The 23,172-nt window shown below is 33.3% G+C and overlaps 1 pseudogene; it reads left to right on the top strand.

The window, feature by feature from the left end:
- The first annotated feature begins 9,836 nt into the window (after positions 1–9,836).
- LOC105110321 (Werner Syndrome-like exonuclease) lies at positions 9,837–14,010 on the top strand (annotated as a pseudogene).
- The last annotated feature ends 9,162 nt before the right edge of the window (positions 14,011–23,172 follow it).

The following is a 23,172-nucleotide window of genomic DNA, read 5'->3' as shown; positions in this document are numbered from 1 at the left end:
GAATGTCCTAACAACTAGTATCAAAGCTTGTTCTTGAAAGTTCTTGAAAAAGAGGGTGTTTGATCCAAACTCAAAAATCAAAGTTCTCAAAACATGTTTTTGAACATACCACCGTGAAGAGGACGACGAGAGGAATCCACTGGTGAAAACCCGGTAAAAATCAGACGTCCTGCATGCCCGCACGTGCCTCCACCAATACTATCCACGCGCACCAACGCGCGTCACGCGTCTTCCTCGTCGTTCCCTGCAACTCGACCCAGCCACGTCAGCAGCAACGTCAGCCTTTCGGCACAGTCATCAGCCATGTCACCTGCCACATCAGCAGTCTGACCGGTCAACCTGCCACGTCAACAGACACGTCAGCCGAAAATCTCCTGGAACTGCCACGTCAGTTTTGGTGGGTCCCACATTGCCTACGTGTCCGACACGTCTACTAAGCCACGTCAGCATCGCTGGGTTTTGATCTGGTGTGGCGCAGCGACTATTCCTCCTGCCACGTGGCTTCATCTGCAGCCTCCAGTGATCCCAAAGTTTGATTGTTTAAAACGGAGCCATCCGAAGTCCGATTTGGGTGATCTCAGTGTCGTTTCTAGCATTTTTGGTCATTCTGGACACATCTGTAAGGTCAAATTTTGAAGATTCAAATCCGAGAAAGAGTAAAAATGGCTGATGAAATAAAGGCTGCGGGAATTGAAAAATTTGATGGAACTGATTTTGGATATTGAAAAATGCAAATTGAAGACTATCTATATGGGAAGAAACTTCATCTTCCTCTGTTAGGGAGCAAGCCAGAAAACATGTCAGAAGAAGATTGGCAAATTCTTGATAGACAAGTCTTGGGCATTATCTGGCTATCATTATCAAGAAGAGTTGCTCATAATGTCACAAAAGAGAAATCCACAGCAAGATTGATGGAAGCCTTGTCTGGGATGTATGAGAAGTCATCAGCAAATAACAAAGTGCACTTGATGAAGAAGCTGTTCAACCTGAAGATGATAGAAAGCACCTCTGTTACACAACATCTTAATAATTTCAACACCATCACAAATCAATTGTCATCTGTTGAAATTGAGTTTGATGATGAGATCCGAGCACTTATTTTGCTAGCTTCACTTCCAAGCAGTTGGGAAGGTATGAGAACAGCCGTAAGCAACTCAGTTGGAAAATCCAAATTAAAATATGATGATATCCGAGACCTGATTTTAGCTGAAGAAGTATGAAGGAAAGACTCGGGTGAAAGCTCAAGTTCAGATTCAGCTCTCAACATCAACACTCGAGGAAGGAGACAAGACAGAGGCTTATCCAAAGGCAGATCAAAATCCAGGTACAGAAGTAAAAGCAAGTTTGGACCCAAGAAGCAGGTTGAATGCTGGAATTGTGGCAAACCATGTCATTTCATGAGGAATTGCACAAAACCAAAGAAACCTGAAGCTGATTCTGCAAATGCCACTATAGACGAGGTACAGGATGCTTTGATCCTTGCTGTACATAGTCCTATTGATGATTGGGTTTTTGATTTTGGAGCTTCATTTCACTATACTCCACACCATGAAATGATACAAAACTATACTGCTGAAAATTATGGGGTAGTATATCTGGCCGATGGACAACCATTGGATATTGTGGATATAGGAGATGTGCAAATCAAGATAATGAATGGATCTATATGGAACTTGCAAAATGTAAGGCATGTTCCTGAACTAAAAAAGAAGTTGATCTCGGTCGGATAACTTGATGATAGTGGCTATTCAATCCTTTTCTCTAGAGGAATGTGGAAGGTATCAAAGGGAGCAATGGTTTTGGCTCGTGGAAAGAAAACTAGCACCCTGTATATGACCACAAGATTAGCAGATATAATTGCTTCTACTGAAGCAGAAAATCAGGCACAGCTATGGCATTGTAGACTCGACCATATGAGTCAAAAAGGGATGAAAATACTTTAGTCAAAAGGAAAGCTGCCAAAGTTAAAAAAATGTTGATCTAGACATTTGTGAAAGCTGTGTTCTCGAAAAATAGAAGAAGCTCAGTTTCTTAAAGGTTGGCAGGACCTTAAGACCACGAAAGCTAGAACTAGTGCACACACATTTATAGGGACCAGCTCCAGTAGCCTCTCTTGGAGGATCTCGGTACTATGTGACTTTTATTGATGACTTCCGCAGGAAGGTATGGGTCTACTTTCTGAAAAATAAATCTGATGCGTTTGACACATTCAAGAAATGGAAGCCTATAGTTGAGACTGAATCAGGATTGAAGTTGAAATGCTTACGATTAGATAATGACGGAGAATACATTGATGGGGGTTTCAAGGAGTATTGTGTTGTCAACGGTATCAGAATGGAAAAGACAGTTCCAGGCACACCACAACAGAATGGCATTGCTGAACGGATGAACAGGACCATCAATGAACGAGTTAGAAGCATGAGGTTGCATTCTGGGTTACCTCAAACATTCTGGGCTGATGCAGTTCATACTACAGTTTACTTGATCAACCGTGGACCATCAGTTCCTTTGGAGTTCAGACTGCTCGAGGAAGTCTGGAGAGGAAAAGAAGTACAACTTTCTCATCTAAAAGTCTTTGGGTGTGTTTTCTATGTGCATGTAGACTCTGATGCTCGCAACAAGTTGGATGCCAAATCAAAGAAATGTTTCTTTATTGGCTATGGAGATGAAGAATTTGGGTTTCGGTTTTGGGATGATCAGAACAAGAAGATTATCAGAAGTAGGAACGTGATCTTCAACGAGAAAGTTTTGTACAAAGACAAATCAAGTACAGAACTAGAGATAACTGATTCATATACGAGTCTATAGAAATCTGAATTCATACGATTAGAAGGGCTTCCTGATGTTACCACTCAAGAGTTTTTACAAGAAAGTTCAAGCACATCAGTACCCACCATTACTACACAAGACAATGTAGAGCCAAGTGAACCAACTGTTCGTAGGTCTTCAAGAACTATAAAACCTCCACAACGGTTCACATTTCTATTGAATTATATCTTGCTGACAGATGGTGGTGAACCATTAACTTATGAAGAATCCTTACAAGATGGAAACTCGAGCAAGTGGGAGTTAGCCATGAAAGACGAGATGGAGTCATTGTTGAAGAACAAGACTTGGGAGTTAACCAAACTGCTTGAAGGAAAGAAGGCCTTGCAAAACAAGTGGGTTTACAGAGTAAAGACTGAGCATGATGGAAGCAAACGGTTTAAGGCAAGACTTGTTGTAAAAGGGTTTCAGCAAAAGAAAGGGATCGACTATTCTGAGATATTTTCTCCAGTTGTGAAGCTTACATTCTGGGGATAGTAGCTGCAGAAAATTTACATCTTGAACAATTAGATGTAAAAACAACATTTCTTCATGGTGAATTGGAGGAAGATATTTACATGCAACAACCAGAGGGGTTTGCAATACCAGGAAAGGAGAGCCAAGTTTGCAAGCTAAAGAAGAGCCTATATGGTTTGAAGCAAGCTCCAAGACAGTGGTACAAGAAGTTTGACAACTTCATGTGTAGTACAGGATACACAAAATGTCAGGCTGATTATTGTTGCTATGTCAAACATTTTGACAACTCCTATATCATTCTACTGCTATATGCGGATGATATGTTAATTGCAGGATCCAGCATGGAAGAGATTGACAAGCTAAAGCAACAGTTGTCAAAACAGTTTGAAATGAAGAATCTGGGAGCTGCTAAATAAATACTTGGCATGAGAATCATCAGAGACAAAGACAAAGGCATACTAAAGCTTTCATAGATAGAGTATGTCAAGAAGGTTCTCAGCAGGTTTAGTATGGATAATGCTAAGCCAGTATGTACACCTCCGGGGAATCATTTCAAGCTTAGTAGAGACCAGTCACTAAAAACTGAGCTAGAACATGGATATATGGACCAGATTCCATATGCCTCAGCTATCGATTCCTTGATGTATGTCATGGTCTGTACTAGACCAGATATTGCCCATGCAGTGGGAGTTGTAAGCCGGTATATGAGCAATCCTGGAAAGCAGCATTGGGAGGTAGTGAAATGGATCATGAGGTACTTAAAAGGCTCATCGGAGACATGTCTTACTTTCACAGCTGGCAGTTTGAAACTTGAAGACTTTATAGATGCTGATCTAGCAGGAGATGTTGATAGCAGAAAGAGTACTGCAGGTTATATATACACTTTAGGAGGCACTGCTGTTTCTTGGAGTTCTACCTTGCAAAAGATAGTTGCTCTTTCAACGACAAAAGCTGAATATGTTGCAGTTTCAAAGTCTGCAAAAGAGATAATATGGCTACAGAGTTTCCTGCAAGAATTGGGTAAGATGCATAAAAAAAGTACTTTATATAGTGACAGTCAGAGTGCAATCTTCCTTGCCAAGAATCCAGCATTTCACTCCAGAACAAAGCACATACAGATCAAATATCACTTCATCCGGCAATTGCTCGACGATGAATAATTGTTACTTGAAAAGATCTATGGAAGCAAGAATCCAGCTGACATGTTAACCAAAGGAGTTACTCTCGATAAACTGAAGCTGTGTAAAGCTTCAGTTGGTCTTCAAGATTAAAAGACAGACCTAACACCATTTGTGTCCAAGTGAGAGATTGTTATATGTGGACACAAATGGCCGGTGGCAGCCATGGTTGACATGGTTAGAGTCAAATGGTGGGTGCCTAACCAAAGAAAATGTTGCCCACCATTGTTGAACAATTGTCTCCCTCCTCAGCTATAAATAGAGGGTGCATTAATAGCTGAGATAGAGCACGAAATAGAGAGAAACACGGAGAGAGCTAAGGGTGAGAGTTGAGTTGAGTAGAGAAGTTTTTCTCCTCCTTCTTGTTTTGTTGTTTGTATTGCTTTTGAGCTTGATTAATACAAACCAGTAGCTTCGTGGAGTAGGCAAGTTGCCGAACCACGTAAATTGATGTGTATTTGAATGCCGGAATGTCCTAACACATCCCTCCTTAACTTATCTCTTCTCTTCCTTTCCCATCATCTCTCCATGCACTGGGAAAAGGAGCATTTGCAGGTGGAGGATCTTGAAAAGGAAAGATTACACACACACACACACATACACACACACACACACACAAAGGAGAGAGGGGGGTTTTATCCAAAATTACAGTTTATTTTTTTTATATTTAAAATCTTTTTTAATTAATTTTTCCTAAAATGCTAGTCTTTTTACTATTATTATTTTATTTATTTTATTTTTTATTTTGAAAAAAATAAGTTAGGGGAATAACCTAAAAATAAATTACAATAAAAAATATTATTTTGTTTTAGATTGATGTGGGTGTTCGGGTCAGTTTACGCGTAGCACAACTAATCTTACAGGCCCTAAAGTTAACAATCATATAAGTCTCTATTGGTCATCATATAAGTAATTAAGGATTCAAATTTAAAATTACAAAAAAAAATATTAATTTTTAATTATATAAAATATTAATATCATTATAATCTTTAGTTAAAAAATTTGAAGTTAACAATCATATAAATATCCTAAATAATACCTCAAAAAAAATTATAATATAAGCTTATAAGTTATCTGGGATTTATGCTAGTCAATGTATGATATTGATATCATTATAACTAATAGTTAGAAGGTATTGCCCCGTGTTTAGGCTTATAGCTTGGTAATAGATTTTGTCTTAAAAGGATATATATTAAGAAAAGAGGTGATACCTGGAGCTTATAAACAATCAAGGCCATCGATTTCTAATCGTACAAGATATTGATATTATTATAGCATTTTAGTTAAAAATCTTGGAGTTAGAGCATTAGCTCATGTAATCGTGTTGGATTTTATATTTTAACCATTAGCATATAACTACCTTGCAAATTTCTTTTGCCACTTTTGTTTCTAAATTCATGTTTAATTAATTTATAACAAATTAATTAAAAAAATTATATGATGGGATTTCTTCCCAAAGAATAAAACTTCATCTTTAATATGTAACCATATATGTACCATTTTATATGACAAGCTAGTCGTTGCAAGCACCCTGTAATACAAATAATTAGATTACATGCTGAATAAATACTGTAATTTTTAATGTTATTAAGATTATGAATTAAGATAAATTTAAATTTACTTAACGTTTCTTTAAACAAACAAGATTCCACCAACTTAAACTATGATTTCACCGTTTCTAAATTTTTGAACCCATTTAGGGCACATCATTGAAAACATTAAGATGATAAAAATGTCAACATGCAAGACCATTGTTTTTTAAATGGCTATTCTTAATATCTTATGAATTTTTAATTCACATAATAGTATTTTTCATATATTAATTCATTAATATTAATTTAATCCCTAGTTTAGATCTTCATTCCTGGAAGGCCATACTAGAAAAAATCAACTCATCTTCTTAAAGTATTAATGCTCTTAATTTATACTTAGATTTCTGAAATTAGTTAAAATTATTAGTTTTTTTTATAATAGCTTGCAAGTGAGGATATTACTTAAAAGTAAATATTCAAACTTTAGCTTAGGGCAAGAGAAAGGAGATTTATAATAAATTTTTGAGGATTTACATTTATTATATAGGAAGTCAAAATGTTTTTTGGTTTAATTTGATTTATCCTATTGACCATGAAGAAAAACAATAATTTCTCAAATCTTATATAAAAAATAAGAGATTGACTAAAATATATGAGTTTTTTTTAATTATCCCAATTTATTTTTTAAAATTTTCTTTCTATTCTAGGAAACCAATCCTAAAACAAGCATGTGGTTTGAATTTTCTTTTTTTCCATGCTTCTAATCTTTCATTAGCTTTTACATAAAAAAAATATTTTGGTAAGAACTATTATTTGATTTTAGGGTGTATACAGTGATATACTAATAATTTAACAAAGCAAAAAAATCACTACATCAAAGGCAATTAAAATATGACCAATAAAAAAAATTATTGCAACAGATCATTAACTTATTGAGGTTAGGTAATGCGAAGACAAGAGACTAAGTCATTACTTCCTTGAAGTATCTAAAAGATTTTAATGCCTTATCAATCTATATAAATACATATTTCTTCAGCAACCATGTTAATGGCTCTCGTGTAAATAAAAAACTCACAACAAACTTTTTATAACAACTAGTAATATTAATGAATTCACATAGTTACCTAATATTTTTAGGCATTAGCCAATCAACCATAACTAGAATCTTTTCAGGATTGATATAAACTATTTTTTTAGATATTATATGACCTTAATATTATACATGGCTACTATTAAAACACATATTTACTAACTAAAATCTTTTTAGGATTGATATAAACTATTTTTTTAGATATTATATGACCTTAATATTATATATGGCTACTACTAAAACACATATTTACTGTTTTAGTAACCAATTGATATAGTTTCAACAATTCAAAAATTGTTCTCAAAAGCTTTAAATGTTCTACAATGACATAAAAAAAAGACTAGTATGAACTATTTTATATGTTTCATAAACATTTTATTTATTAGATTCTGAAATATAATATAAACATTTGTTAACCCAGATGATATTATTAGAAATTTATAGTAGCCATTGTGAGTGCTAAATATTGTTTTAAATATATCTTATTTTTCCATTCTAATCTAATAATATCTAGACCTTAAAAAAACTTATAAAATATTATTTCACCTGTCTATTCCTTTAATAATTCATCCATTAAAGATATTTGGAACTTATTGTTTATGGTGAGTTTGTTAATGACCCTATAATATATAAAAATTGCCTTAAATACTTCCTAAACACTTGATTTATTAGACTTTAAAATTTAATAGGGGCATTTGTCAACCTAAATGGTATCATTAGAAATTTACAGTGGCCATTGTGAGTTCTAAATATTGATTTAAATACATCTTATTTTTTCATTCTAATCTGAAGATATCTAGAACCTAAATGCAAGTTATAAAATATTATTGCATTACCAATTTCTTTAACAATTCATCCACTAAAGGTATATAAAACTTCTTTTTAATGATGACTTTTTTTTTATGGCCATATACATTATACAAGGTATCCATGATTTATTCTTATTCTTAGCTAGAGTAATTAAAGAAACAAATGGGCTATTGCTTTGTTAAATTATCACTATCTTTATCATTTTAGAAACCATCTTCTCTAGTACATTCTTCTATAACCCAAAATATTTACAATGTCTTACTTTGATAGATTAAGCTTTGTTCTTTAAAGGTATAATATGGTCATGAGCTCTAGTTGGTGGTAATCCTTTCACTTTTTTAAATACCTCTTCTTAAATTTTTAATAATTCCTCTAAAGCAGTACTTATTGCCCATTTAGAATGTGAGATAGTCGACATGAAACACATTACATGATCAATATCCTCTAAGACCTTCATTTTGTACAGGCTTACTTCTGCAAGTTATGATGAATTATTTAGTAAGTCATTAAGTTACTCAAATATGACAATTTATAGTTTAATAATCTTATTTCTTTTAAACAATACTTTTTAACCTAGCCAGTTAAATGACATCCATAAATCCTTATAGTTAGACATAATGTTACTTAATTTAGCCATTTATTTAATGCCTAACATCATGTTACGATTGTTTAAATATATAATAAAGACACCAACCATAAAATCCACCCCTTATATTTTGCATTTAAAGTTTTTACATATAGTTATACAACATATAATTTCATCATTTGTTAGCTCAACTATTAAAGGTTTGATAGGTGTTAAGTCATATTGTAGTTTCTTCTTCATTTAAAAATTACAAGTACTATTAAAGTTGATTAAAACAAATATATAATGTTTCCCTACCTTTACAGTCACCTTCAAGGTATGGAATTCCATTATATCTTCCATGGCATTAAAGGAAATGTGTGGTGTGATTGCTTTTACATTAGTCTCTTTATTTCACTCGCACCTTCATTATCATGTTCTTCATCCTTCACGATATATAAAAAATATAGTTTTTTATTTTTATATTTGTGTCCAGGTACAAATCTTTCATCACACTAGAAACATAACCCTCTGGTTTGTCTTTCCTTCAATTCCTTAATCTTTAGTGATTTGGTAGGTTTGAAGTTTGGTTTGTGGACATAGTTTTAGGTAGGAGTTGGTAATAAGCTAGCTTAATATGGTTTTTATGTATTGGTGTGTATGGAGTTAAGTTTCTAGGATGAGACCAGGAATGATTCCATTTGGTCTGGGTAGTTTGTATGATAGTTTGGGATGAATATTTGAAATGATTGTGGAAATATCTATGGAATAAGGTATTGTCTTGTAAATAAGTTAGGTTGTAGACTTGTTTAAGATCTTTAAGTTCAAACATGTTAATCAATTTTTTTTATCTTCATCCACAATCCTCTTATAAAGATTACCATGTCTTACTTTTCATTGATTTATACCCTATTATATAGGATATAAAAAATATTGTATATATACAAAAAAGTATTGTATATATACCTATAAATTCTTAACTTATTTTATATTTATAAATTTCTCCAATAGATCCTTGTGATCCTTAAACCTAGCACATAAAGATTCTATATATTCTCCGCATGTTACCTTATAACCTTTCAAGTTTATCTTATAATTTTGATGACAATACAACGCCATGCCATTTAGATAGTATAAAGTTGGTTTAAGTTTCTCACAATAATTTATTATTTTTGTGATATTTCTCCATTTTTAATTTTATTATGGTTTTGTTTAAAAGTATGGTAGAGATTATTTGTCAAATACCTTTTAATTTATAAACACATAATAATAATATATTTTTTAATTTTTTTTGATTTTGATGTTAATACTCTGAAACCATAAAAAATGATGTAAAACTGAAAAAACCTTAAAATTTTTAAAAATATAGTTAGATCGCTGTACTTAAACATGGCAAGACGGGGTCGTCCACATTCCCTGTGGGAGAGTGATTTCATTTGAATCAACTGAACCCTAATTCCTCTTCTTCCTGGCATTCTTCATTTCCATGAGATTTGGAACACCGTCGTCGTTGCCATCATCAACAACCGCAACTACAATCAAGAAACGACATTCAAGTCCACAAAAGGATCAATAAATTCCAAGAACTCGAGACCAGTTTTTCAGTTCTCTCTTCCCCCCCCCTTCCCCCCCCCCCCTTTCAAGGTAAAAGAACTTTAATTCTTGTTTTTTTTTAAATTTTATTCGTACTTGAATTTTATATCTTTCTAAACCATTTGTATATCTATTTAGAAAATTATGGGTTTTGATTTATCCTTTCAAATGTTAACAGCAATATGCTTTTTTTGGAATCAGTTGAGAATTTGGGTTCGTTTTGTTAGTACTTTTGCAGCTCATTGTTGTAAGGTTCGTTTGGTAGTTAAGATCTAAGAAGAAAGAAATGAAATTTAGAATTTAGAAATGCTGCGTTATTTCATTTTTGGCAGTCGATAATTGTGTGATTGGAACAATTTCAATGTCGTTTATGTTCATATAATTTTTACTAAATTTCTGCTTACATATCATCACTGTTAACCCCAAAAAAATCGCGCTTGCAGGTTCCCTATTCATTTTTCTATGTGCATTGCTTATGAATTGTCACCGAGCTCCTTAATTTTGTACAAAGCTTTGAACTTTTAATTAAGTTACATAGCTTTAACACATACATTTTGTTTTAGTTTAATTCGGATTCAAGTGGATTATTTGTGGAATTTTAATGTATTTATTGTACTTTGCGTAGCAGGCAGTGTGAAGATGAGATATCCTGCATTGAAGTTCAGGGGTCAAATTTTGTATAGCAGAACTTCTATGGAGGTAGAAAAGGCTGCAAGGGAGCTTTTACAGATTCTTAAAGTTAAAAAGGGTTAAATGGGTCAAGTTATTGTTGGCTTTGATATTGAGTGGAAAACCACATTTACAAAAGGTTTGTTTGTCAGTTGTTTTCGTCAATGTTTTGGATGGAGGGAATTATAAGATAAATTGGACCTTCTCTTATTCTATGGAAGTTATTTCACTTTTATTATTAGAATTATAAGGTAAATAGAACCTTCCTATGCATGTTTTTTGTTCCTTTTCTTTCAAAAATCCTTGTCTTTGATCTTATTCTCTCTCAATAGTAATGATGCTTATGCAATTATAATTCATCAAATATATGGAGCTTATGCTTGTTGTTTAATGTTTTAGCCTAAAGCTTTCTTCGAGTCAGAGGAAAACTTTTGGAATGTGAACTTGATTTACAAACTGATTAGGCTTATTGATTATTGTATGCCACGTTTTCTTCTCCTATGCATTCTCTAGTTGTAGAGTGCTTAGGTTTACTAATCCATTTGCCACTTCATCTATGGCATGGAGGAAATTTATCTCTTACTCGTGTACTACAATCTTGTTCTTTGATGATGCTCAAGTTTCATTCATGGATTGTAGCTTGGTATAGACACCTTCACTGTGCATTAGAACCATGAAATTTATAACCAACCAGGCAACTGTTATCCTGCAGCATGTCATCAAATAAATGCAGTTGACAGTTTCTCATTCACTTCAACCTTAGGTTATGTACCCATTTCCTTAAAACCAGAGTACGTTACTTAAAATGTTAGTTTTTTCTTCCTTGCCTTCCCAGTGCTCCTGGAGGAGAAGGCAGGGTTCCATGGCATTTTGTTGCAGTGCTTTGCGCACTGTCTAAAGTTCTAGCAGAATTTTCAATTATGTTTCTAATACAAATGACCCTGACTTATCGCTAACACTAACCTCGATCTCTGCAGGTGTGTTGCCTGGAAAAGCTGCAGTTATGCAGATATGTGGGAACACCAGTCTTTGTCATGTGATGCATATTTTTCATTCTGGAATCACAAGTCTGCAGTTTCTTCTAGAGGATTCTACACTTGTAAAAGTTAGTGAGATCTCTTGCACTAGTTTCTGTATTTCCTTTATGTACATTTGATTTCTCTCTCTCTTTTTTATTACAGATTTAATTTTCTATTCTGAATGTGTGGCATGTGTGCAGGTTGGTGTTGGCATAAGTGGTGACTGTGCTAAGGTTCTTAGAGATTATAATGTCTCAGATAAGAGGACCTTTCCTATCATGCAAATCAAAAGGCTTGGTGGAGAACCTAAAACTTGGGGTCTTCACTCTAGCAAAGATTCTTGTTTGCAAAGAGGTATCTATCACATCTTGCTGAGATGCCTTCTGAGTAGAGGACATCTATTTGGTTCTCTGAGTTGCATTTTCGAAAGCTTATTCCTGATTGTTTATGTTTGTTTTGCAATTTTATCAAGTCACTGGACCGTCAACAGTATAAAAAAAAATAGTGGGAGTATAAATTGGTGCCCACATTGTTCTATGGTAACGTTGGACTAGCCTATTTTTGAAATAAATCCAAACTTGCCTTGACTGGTCAGAATATACATATCCTATGCATTTCTAGGAGAACTTTTTGTTGCCTTTGCCATAATGAAGAAAAAATGAAATAGAAAGGGAAAGCTTTGATTGTATTTCTTATGCAGACTCCATGCAAGGCATCACTGAAGGTTCAACTACAGGATTTTGTGCCCTGTCTAGAATGCATATTTATGCTAATAGGTTAAGGCAATTTGCAGTGGCTGGATCCTATCCAGTCTGGTTAAATTTTTGAATTCAACAGTGATTGTTCCTCAAATTCTTAAAAGGCCAGAAAAGGGAATTCACTTCTGTGAGATTTTGGTCCTGCTCTTAAGTTCTACTATAGTGCAATTCGATGCCAATAGTTTTAGAATTATGTGCTTATATTAGTTTGGACATCGAGCACATGTCATATCTGCATCATTAGGAAGGTGAGTAATGAACAATGGAGTTGTCATCATCAGGCTCTGTCTCCTAACATCAGATCTGTGAGTTACCAAACACTGTGGAGGCCGGGAGCCAATTTTTTCTCCATTGACAAGTTGGATGGTATTCGTGGAGTAGGTTTGTGAAAATGGAAATCTTGGATATGCTGAAGCATTGCACAAAGAGGACTTAAGCTAGCAGATGTGAGTCTTAGGTGGTTCCTGGTAGGTTGTGGGATTTGCTGCCAATATGCTATGGTGGATTTGGAGGAAAAATTACCAGAATTTTATTGTTCTTTGCTGATTGTGTGCCCATTTGTGTGTTTGGATGGAGGAGAATGCTACAACTTTCAAGTTTCAATTCTCTCATTGAGAAGTTGTTAGTGGATGGCATGGTGTTTCTTGCATCCTTGTGGTATGATGCTTTCAGGCTTTCAGAAGTGTTTCAGTGACTGGTATTCAGAGAGAATAGAGTATTCCTTAGTCTGGAGTTCTCTTCTTCATTGTTGTTTCAAAGAATCTCTAGATCTCTAAATGTTACGTGCGCCTTCTTCTTTGATCAATATATTTCTACTTCGATATACAAAAGCAATGGAGTTATCCTTGCTCTACCATTCCTCTTGTTTTCTCATTTTTGTTTCAACCTCCTCTGGTCTTCTGTTTTCCCTCTCTTGGCATGTAGTTTCTCTAGTGGATTGAAATGGAACTTAATTTTCTCCAAGTTATTTTGGCTATGCTTTTCGTTCAGAAATTCTAATTAAGTTACCGAAACTTCACAGCAGCTTCGAAAGCCCAACAGAATCAGACTTGGAAACTGGGAGGCAGATGTTTTATCAAAAGAACAACCTACAATATGCTGCCATTGATGCTATGGTTTCTTGGAAACTATACCAAGTAAATATCCATGAATCTTCTTTCACATACATCATATTATTTCCCTACTATGACGTTTACCACTGCTGTTGGTGAGGTTACTGACATCAATTTTCTTCTTGCTAAGCAGGTGTTAAAGAGCCTCCCATACGCAAAGGATGCCCCGCTGACCATACAAGCGAGAAAGTTGAATCAACATAACTGTATGCACACAACTGTACAAATGATCACATCATGCTAATTTTTTTTGCACCATCATTTGTTTATCATGAAGAATTATTACCTTAAAAGGAGTTTACTCCCAATCACCTTTTCTTATCAGTCTCAGTTCATAAGCTGAATTCTTGACAAGGCTGCATTCTTCTCTTCTTGAATCTCTCGTTCATTTCTTCAACTGGATAGGACCACCATCCGTACCTAGTTGGGCCTTGGTGCGGAAAAACTTCACTATATCAAAATGATATAAAAATATCATAAATATATTCATTAAAAAAATTAATTTTTTTTAAAAAATACTTTTAAAATACCTAACACGCTGTTCGAAGATAAAGAAGTGACATGCATGGGACACAAGGGGTTATATTCTCCACCGAGATCACCAAATCACACGGTACGTTCAAAATGTATTTTCAAAAGCAAAATCTTGAATACTACTATCATGTGTCTTTATCAGGGACCATGGACCCCCTAATTTCCTTGTTGAAATCAGTGGGAAGTCCAACATCTCACATGCCTGGCACATGGTGCTAAAAGAGACACAAGGTGTTGGAAACCCTTTATGCCCATCACTCACTTGTTCTCTATGGAAAAAATGAAAGTGTCGTGAAACCATCAAATTCATCGGTTGATCCAGTGACCTTTGCGTTGCAGCCGTAAAGATTTGCTGCTGTACTGTACACAAATTTATGGCCAGGCAAAAAGTCTTAAAAACGAGGTTCCGGCATGGAGTAAAAAGAGGATTTGTTTGTCCCTCGTGGTAAGGTTCTGTTGTCAATTATCTCTTTTCATAGGTTTTTTAATCATGTGTAAACTTTCGATTCGGGCATTGAAGATGATTGGTTCCTTCTCTCAAGTGTAGTTGTCAATTTTCTTCTTTTAAATTATCATTGTTTTTCATGTGTAACCAATTCAGCAGTAATTCAGATGAATTTGTCCTCTTTCATCTACCATAATTTTTTTTTACATGGCCACTCAGGCCTCCTTGCACGTCAACTAAAATTGAGTTCTTTCTCTTTATATAAAGCTTTTTGATCGAGTTCCCAATTTGGATCTGTGTACTCAATTGCGAATTTCTGAATACTCTGAGGACCCAATTGGGAACTTCTTGTTCCCTCTGAACAGAGTTATCTAATTAAAAAAAATTAAATTAAATCCACAAACTGGGTCTGTGATTTTGATTCTTAGCGGTTCCACAATAAATTCTCTTCATCAGCATATTAATCTTGCATTTTGAATGTTCACATGGTCGATATTAAATTCAGAATGTGGTTGTTAGTTGCCACTTTTGTGAAGCCAAGGCGAGAGGTCAGGTCCGCCAGGAAATCCTAGCTTTGAGTACAAGTAATGTTTGTGGGGTAGAATAATGGTAGCTAGCACTTTCATTTAATTTTTTTTTCAAAGTTTTTTATTTTTAGAAATAGATTGAAATAATATATATTTTTGTTAAAAAAAATATTTTTGATATTAGTATATTGAAATAATTTAAAAATATAAAAAGTAATTAATTCTTTTTAAAAATATTAAAATTCATATAAAACGAGTTGTGATTTGGGTCGCAGCTAAATTTTCTCTTCCAGTGAGAAACTAAAAAAAAAGGGAAAAAAATTAGAGGTCCAATGGGACAATGGCATCATTCAGGAAACCCCATGCCTCTCAATTCTCAAGATCATGACTACCTTTGCCATTTGATATGAAGATGGGATAATGAGCTCATTGCAAGTTCATGCAACTCTCACTCTCTTTCAGGCTCTGGGCCACCATGTGAGAGACAACAGGTGATGCCATTCCTATTGAAGGCAGAAAACTGGTATGACACTAGAAAGAAAATAAAATTTTCTGTCCCATCATATGATGCATCAATCATACACAATTTCCCTCAATCATAATAATAGTTAAAACAAGAGTGAGGATTGATTTATTTACAATATGGCAAAGCCAAGGCGCATGCACACAGCCAAAAACAAACAGTTCTGTGAAAAAGATGCGAAGGCTACGTGCAAGTAAACACCACAAGGCCAGAAAATAGATGGCTATGCCCACTTGGATTTGCTGTGGCTCTCCTTCGAGTTTTTTTGATAATGCCTCTGTTTATTGATCGATACCGCGAGCAATCAGAACATTGTTTTTTGATGAATTGCTTGTATAGAAAGCTAAACCGACAGTTACAATTACAAAGGAGAGCTACACTATGATGAAAAGCTATACCCTTTGTCTTGGCAGGTAAGTGAGGAGCAGTAAAAGGAATCCGATAAACAGAAGTTTTCTACACCGTTGAACTCCATCACTAAACTAATTTAATAATCGGAACACTCAAAGAAATTTGTTTTACAGGTTAGGACTCATCAAGAATAGTCCAATCCATCATAAGCAGTGGGCAAACCCATTTATCAAATACCATTTTGGCCATGTGGTAAACCTTTCTCCTATTCTTCTTCTTCTTTTTTTTTTCACAATTTCTTGCTTTTGCAACACTCCAAGCATATCAAACGTACATGGTGACATGAATATAACAAAATTGAGCATCAACATGTATACATGTGAAATCATAAGATATAATTTTAAGGAGTATAGTTTAACTAGTCAGACCCTGAGTTTATTCCCTAAATATCACCAGTTAGAGTCTTACAAACCTTAGAGTCACTGGAAGCTTACATGGTCATTCACTTCAGGACCTATGAGATTAGTCGAGGTGTGCATAAGCTGGTCTGGACACTCACGTTAATTTAAAAAAAAAACATAAGGCATTACCAGATTTAATAATTTTATCCATGAAAATTTATGTCGATATTTAAATTCACAACCTGTTGATAAGTATTTCACTGATAGGCTCACAGATGGAACTAGTCTATCGGAAAAACTTTCATCGGTAATTTTTGATTTGTTGGTGAGTTCAATAATAAATTAATTGATGGATAAAGCACTAAAAAAAATGATCCACTTCATTCTATCGGTATTTCCCTCAGGAAGTTTTCTATATAACCGACAAAAACACCGCATGAAATTTCATTGGTGTTTTTATTTTTCTGTCAGTATATTCATCGGTAAATATAACATATCACTGACAAAATACTATCTATAATTCCGTTGAAGAGTTAATAGTAGCAATGATATTTGCAGTAATTCTTTTCCAACTCTCTGAAATATATTGATGGACATGGTCTATTAATATCCTTGTCTATAAGTTCTCAAGACCGATTGCGAACATTTAGTTTGAGTGCCTGAGACCAACTGCGAGCATCCAACGTCGAAACACTATGGGTCATCTGCAAGTTTTTATCGGACCCACTAGGCGATCTTGCCACTAACCAAAAATCCAAATCGAGATCCGAACAAGTTAAAGGATTGTCCCGTATCTCTCATTCAAGTGATTGTTATACGTATCCTGAAAAGAAAAAAATAAATTCACCAAATTGAAGAAAATTATAACTTAATAAAATTAATAGTTGAAAAATAACATACCACAAAGTGTTGAATTCGGCTATCCACGAACCGTTGTATTTTTTTTACGGTCATCACTCTACACATGCATTTCAATAAACAACTCCACCGAGCTTGACTCACATCCAAGAATTGTAGTCTGTAAGATAAAAATATTGTCAGTTAAATATATTTATAAAAATAAAAATAAAAATGGAAGAAATAAAATTTGTTATCATCCACTTCGCATGTGAAACGAATAGAATGAAGTTACCAGTGTGTGTGGTAATGAAATCTTGAATAGGTCGATTGCATTTCTCCACATCAGACTGTGACCATTGTGTTAATAGCACGGACTTCATGTGTTGAATGTACTCCTCTCATACAATTACTGAGATATATGGCGATCTAAAATCCTTCCAAACTACCATGTCATTCCAAGCTGGAAGCTTTTTTTTTATATATATATATTTTTTGTTTTTTAGACACCATGCAAAAAATCACGCGATCTATATGTTACCAATAAATTATTTGTTAGTAAATGAAAAATAAAATTTTGGTATTTGGAATAAAAAAATTATCCTGATTTCAATCTTACCAAGTTGCAACATGATTCTCCAAACCTTCATCGCAACATTATTATTTGCTCTCTCCCATTCAAATTTTTCCTTATAGTTAAAATTTATAAAAGGTAAATTTCAATAATTTCAATAAACTAACAAAATTAACATAATAAAAAAATATTTAAGTTAATACTAACCTTAAATCTTGAAAACCATGCGTTGACTTACAGTTTCCATTTAGGATGTCTAGAAATCTCACTCCATTGAAACAATAGAATTTCCATCAATAATTTAAAGGTCAATCTTATTGCTTTGACAGCCTCAATGTTTATAAATCTGAAATTACACTAATTAAATAAAATTATCTTTAAGAAAATTATTAAGCATGTTGTGGTGAAAGTAATTCAAACTTACATTGAAAGATCATCCTTCCACTAAACCTCATACTTGTGGGTAAATGGATCCTACTGTGACAAGACCCCCTCGACATTACGGTATTGCACTCGACAACCCCACGCCATGCATTGATGCATATGCTTCAGGTGTTTGTTATTGGTCGACACTTAATGAATCTTGGTTGTCAGCATCATTACTAGAAGAACTAGCAACGATCATGTCCCCACGATGTGTAATAGACTTTCCCCTAGGCATTTATAAAAATTAACAAAAAAAACCAATTGATTTCTATTGAAAAGAATTGGGTTGCACCTCTCCTATACAGGAGGTTATCCAAAAATTTGAAACCTGCGAATACACAACATATATTTCATAAACCAGTTGATTTTATTCAGTTTCTTCTAAAAAAGCATTAATCATCATTGAACAGTGCCACGAAGAAGGGGAACAATTCTCGTCACCACTAGAATATACTGATAGAAACATTCCATTAGTAAACCTGTGTGTAATTGACACCATGAACAATGTCAAGGAGAAAAGGGAATAATTCCCATCACCATTAGAATAAATCGACAAAAACATTATGTTGATAGACTTATGTGTAATTGACACCATGAACAATGCTAGGGAGAAAGGGAACAATTCCCGTTGCTATTAGAATATCTTGAAGGAAATAATCTGTCGATAAACCAATGTGTAATTGACACCATGAACAGTGTTAACAGGAAGGGGAACATTTCCCATCGCGATGGAATATACTGACGGAAACATTCCTTCGATACATCTGTGTGTTATTGAAATCATGAACAATGCTAGGGAGAAAAGTGAACAATTCCTGTTGCTATTAGAATATCTCGAAGGAAATAGTCTGTTGATAAACTGATGTATGATTAACACCATGAACATTTTAGTAGGAAGGGGAACATTTCCCATCGCTATGGAATATACTAACAAAAACATTCTTTCGATACATCTGTGTGTAATTGACATCATGAATAAATGGGAACAACTCTCATCGCTAGTGGAATATATGATTTGATTTGTATTCCCTATCTATCTATCCAACAAATATTTAAATTCATAATTGCATGCATAGTACAATAACATAAGTTCACATCACAATAATAATAAAACAAATTATTTGTCATTCAATAATAAATTAACATTATTTTCATTACGTTGAAGTGAATCTCATCCATAAATATTACTTTATATTTTATGGCATTGCAAATTAATGTTGTGCAAATTAATCAAAATTGTCTTTTTCTTTGTCAATTAACTTGTTCTTATCTTTATCATAATTTTTTATCTTGATTTTGTTGTTATAATCATCCTAATTGACTTGTGTGTGATCGTTGGACCTCAAAACATCATTCAACTCCTTAACATCAATATCAACAAAAATATTATTGGAAACATAAAAAGTTCAATTTTCTTTTAAGACATTAGATAGTGCAACTCAATATGGATTAACTAAATCACCAAGTTGAAAGACATCATCTCCCACAATTAATTCATCATTACCATCTGAGTTTAGTTTTCACTACGGATAACCAATTAACTCTTGAATGATTTTTTTCTAAAAGAAAGGATATATGTGTAATAAACTTGTTGGAATTGCTTGGCAAAAACAAAGGCATTGTCAATGTTATAGAATGTAGCCTATAAATTAATTTACTATAATTTCTCTGTCAATGATACCATACCAATAACACTTGAATAAAAATACTTTATTATACTCACTATGATATTGCAATTCAATGATCTCTTCTAACTTTCCATAGTAGTCAATTTCAAACTCATTAGAAGTTGACCCCTTTAACACAAACATCATTGTTATGTCTTTTTATCATGCCTATATTCTTTAGTATGAAGCACATGCATGATTAGTACTTAAAAATGCATTTTTATCAAGGTTTTATATCATGATTTTGCATTTGAAGTATCACTAACTCCTTAACTAAAACATGTTTTATAATAACATATCTAATAATATAAGATACCTTTAATTTATGGTAAGTGTTCATCTTAAATGCAGGTCTATCACATAAATAAAAGGACTGATTGATGAGTTGAATAATTGAAATTGACAGGACAAAGACATGACCAAACTTAGAAAAGAGATGTTGGTGCAGTCCAAACTGGAACATTGCTTTGTAATTGGGTCAGATCTGGAGTTGTAGATCTTAAATTTAGGTCTACTTTATATGGATGAAAATGTAAGACATATGCCTAAAACTTTTATATAGATGTCTGGTTTTAATAAGGTCGTTTTCAAGTTCAAATTATAGTAACAATGAATAGGTCCGAATCTATCCGACAGCCCAAACATTGTTTAGTGCTCAACCCATATCTAGAATTCTAGAAGTCCAAATGACCTTAATTGTTTTTCTAAAAAGTTGAGATAATTTTGCTGAATTTTTTACACAAGAAAGCTGAGACAATTGCCTACAACTTTCATGTTTGCAACTGGCTCCAGTTTTGACGTTATCAATGACGTTTTGGGCAGACAAGAGAAGATAAGGATTGTCACCAAGTCAAAAGTTGGCCACCCACTTATCAATTAGTCATCAAATCAATAGTTCCCATTTTTGGCCTATAAAAGGAGGCATTTGCCATGCATTTAGGCATCTTGGTTTCCAGATCAAGATCATGTTCTTCCTTTCTCTCTTTGTATTTTTTATGCTTTGTTTTCATTAATATTAAGTTTATGCCTTTCATTTCCTTTCCTTTGCTTAGTTAGGTTTTATGTTCTTATTTTGTTTATCTATTTTGCTTTCTTTCATTATGTCTAGCTAAGTTAGTTATGTCAAGGTGAAAAGGTTACACTAATGGTGTAAGAATAAATATAGTGTAAACTTAACATGGACTTTAATGTTTGATACCAACATGTTTTGTATTTGTTATCTTGTTCACTTTTAATACTTTGCTTGTTAAATAATTAATTTATATTTATGTTGTATAATAGTTGGCACAACAAATACATGACACTTTCATAACCCATACTGTATGATATAACCGACACTTGAGCTATAAAAGGAACTTGATTTGTTCTTAACATAAGTTATAATCATGAATGTCTGATAACATTTACAAGTATTAGCATTATTCGAATAAGATAACTAATGTAATCATATTAACAATTTATAACTGATTGGAACCTTCTTTGTGTGTGGTTTCCAAGTGAATAATAAGAGTTGATACTATACTTATTTGATATACAATTAGTGGATCCTCTAATCTTGATATTTTTTATTATCATTGTTTAATCCTTATGTTAATCTTTCATCTCAAAGTTCTCATCAACTTCTTTATTATGACTACTACTACTACTACTACTTTTGTTAATGTTGTTGTATTATTGTTATCTATAATTTATACAATTAACCTCCATGTGGTTCTACCCCAGTCTTGTTGGGTTATTTATTACTTTGACAATCCTACAATTGCCATAAGACATCAATCTTTTGATCGTGTCAATGCACATTGACAAAATACCCGTTGTAGCACTTTACCTTTCTTTTAGAACTTAGACTTAGTAAGGACAAAGTAACACTAGCATTCCCATCCAATTGATAAACCCGATATATTAAGTATAACCATGAACAGTTAATAAGAAATATATAATAAAATTAAGTGTCCTAAGTGATAAGAATAATTAAACAATATATACATCTTTTCAAAACCATGTAAAAAAATTTTCAACTTGTAATCAAAAGATTTGAGATTCATTCAATTACGAGTTTTAGAACAGTAAATATAGATGATGTGTCCTACAAGCTATTCAATAATATATCAATTTATGATATTATAAAAGATAAATTATTTGAAAATAATGACAAGTTAAGTAGTATACTTAATAAATAAAAGATTTTAGTTTATCGCAATTAAATAGCACATAATTATATGCTTGTGTGAATTTTATTTTAGAGATATCTTCCCCTCACAATATTTTTTGGTTCGGGTTATCTAGGATGAGAGAATATTGACAAGTTTCTACTTGAAGGCACTTCATCATCATTGTCATGCCTTTGAACACAATTGATTTTTGTTTTTAATTGAGACTTGACATAGTACAAAATAAATGTTCAGGCCTCACTCTTTAAGGCCATATTATGCACCTTGTTTTTTACTTTTCCCTTAAGATTGAACAAATACCTGCATGAAATTAAATGAATATTTTGAATTACATAAAGAAAGATAAAAAAAAATTAATCACAATACTTGTATAATCCCTAATCTCTCAAATGGATACATCCATCTATATTGAACCACGCCTCGAAATTTTGTCTAAAATGGTAAAGTATAGGTAAATCCTTCAATAAGTTGAAATATGAAGAGGAGAATATCATCTCAAGTTTGCATATTGTTTGGATGATATTCATTTCAAACATCTCCTATGTTGTGTCTATAACTTGTTGGAGCATATATCTTTAAAGAAATGACTGATCTTCATGAGTGCATCCTACATCCCCTTTAATAATAAATCTCGGTAAGCTAATGGAATGAATATCTGCATGAACATGTGACAATCATAGCTATTCATTCTATACAATCTGTAATCCTTCAAATTCACCAACCTTAATATGTTTGAGACATATCCATCAAGAAAACATAGACTTTTAAGCCATTGGTAGACAATCAATTAAACATTTTTATATAAGGTAAAGTTGACTCTGGACTTTATGACTGGTGACCCAACATAAACTAACTCCATATTTTTATTTTTACAAAATGAAGTTATTTTCATTTTAGTCTTGATGTTATCATTTTCTATTTCCCTTCACATCCACAATAGTGTTGAAAATACTATCAAACATGTTCTTTTCTATGTGTATGACATTAAGGTTATGGCGTAGAAGATTATTCTTTCAATAAGAAAGCTCTCAAAAAAATACTTTACTTAACCTAATTATGAGTTAAACCATAATCAAGAAACTTTTGCTTACTTGATTGAAAACCAAAC

The sequence above is a fragment of the Populus euphratica genome, unplaced genomic scaffold (genome assembly GCF_000495115.2).
Source record: "Populus euphratica unplaced genomic scaffold, PopEup_1.0 scaffold323.1, whole genome shotgun sequence".
In the NCBI taxonomy this organism is placed as follows: domain Eukaryota; kingdom Viridiplantae; phylum Streptophyta; class Magnoliopsida; order Malpighiales; family Salicaceae; genus Populus; species Populus euphratica.
Note: the sequence above shows the minus strand (reverse complement) of the source record. Positions and strands in the feature narration are given on the sequence as shown.